Source organism: Apodemus sylvaticus, chromosome X (genome assembly GCF_947179515.1).
Source record: "Apodemus sylvaticus chromosome X, mApoSyl1.1, whole genome shotgun sequence".
Taxonomy (NCBI): Eukaryota; Metazoa; Chordata; class Mammalia; order Rodentia; family Muridae; genus Apodemus; species Apodemus sylvaticus.
Window position 1 is genome coordinate 37980645 of NC_067495.1, and position 1512 is coordinate 37982156.

Consider the following 1512-nt stretch of genomic DNA (forward strand, 5'->3'; position numbering starts at 1 on the left):
TCTCCTTGTTTCCATGCTTTCTTCCACATCAGCACCTTCAGCAAACAGCCAAAGCAAATGAATAATCTAATTTTCTTTTCATGTAGTAGTGATGTCAGTAATATTATATGTCTTTAGGTCTTACAATGTTTTGGCAGTTCCCATGACTCTTTATTACAAACTCTTGACTTAAATTTTGGATAGGGTCTTGCTAAGCAGTCCAGTCTCATCCTGCCTCAACCTTCCAAATTTTGGGACTTTCTCCATAGACGTCTACCAACTTTCTTTCCAAAACAAAGCAAAACAAGGGTTATTTATTTATTCTTAGGAGTATGTGTACCTTTGAGAAATTATGTGTCCCACAAGCATACAGGAGCCCTAGGAGGACAGACAAGGGCATAGTATCTCTTGGAACCAGAGTTAAAAGTTGTGATGATCTCTGGCTTGTAGGTGCTAGAAATTGAAATTGAGTCCTCTGCAAGAGCAGTAAGTGCTCTTAATTGACGAGCTAGCTATCTCTCCAAATCCCTAGCCCTTGACTGTCCAAAAGCAAGAATTGGGATTATTGCTATAATATATCACGTTGGCAAGGTAGAAAATCTAAACTCCCACTTTATTAGTCAGAGGAAGCCTATAATAAAAACTGGTCACTGTGCTCCCTTAATGGCAGATGAGACTTTTCCCCAATAATTTCCCATACTTTAAAGATGATCAGCAGGGCGGTGGTGGCACATGCCTTAGGAGGCAGAGGCAGGCGGATTTCTGAGATGCAGGCCAGCTTGGTCTACAAAGTGAGTTCCAGGCCAGCCAGGGCTACACAGAGAAACCCTGTCTTGAAAAAAACCAAAAAAAAAAAAAAAATATGATCACCACTTACCAAGTGATACATGCAGGGAAGCTTTTACCCAATTTCATTTTGGAATTTCCAAGCTCTAATTTGGGCAAGCTTAGCTGAGCAAGCTAGGTGGGTAGGGTTTGCTGCGCAGCTACTCGAGGGTCTGTGGTAGCTAAGAGCTGGCGACCGGGTAAAGCCTGAAGCTGTAATGATGTCAACTTGTTATTTACTTTCCAAATCTGAATGACTGAGCAAGGCGAAAGGAGAATCAATCAACCACAATGTGACCCTACAGGCGGAAAAAACGCAGCGCTACCACCAGCATGCAGTGGGGGAAGGGAAGCACGTGTAAACTGGGCCAGGGTTGCATCACGAGCAGGCTCGGGTTTTCGATTGCACCCTTCATAATACCTCAGCATCAGTCTGCACAAGCTCAGGAGCCCAAGAGCTAAGAAGGGCAGGCTCAAGGGAGCCCTACCAAGTCCTTTGGGGGTGGGGGTGCTTGAATGGCAGCTGATAGCTAATAAGCCACTGTTCTGCTGATTCACAATTATGGAGACTGTGTAAGTGTGTATTTTTTTTTTATTGATGCGTTCTAATAACGGTGTACCAACAGTCGTTTGACATATTTGACGTTTCGTAGCAATATTTTGCAAGGTAATTTTGAGGTCCGCCTTTTTGATGGAGAACCGGCCCCT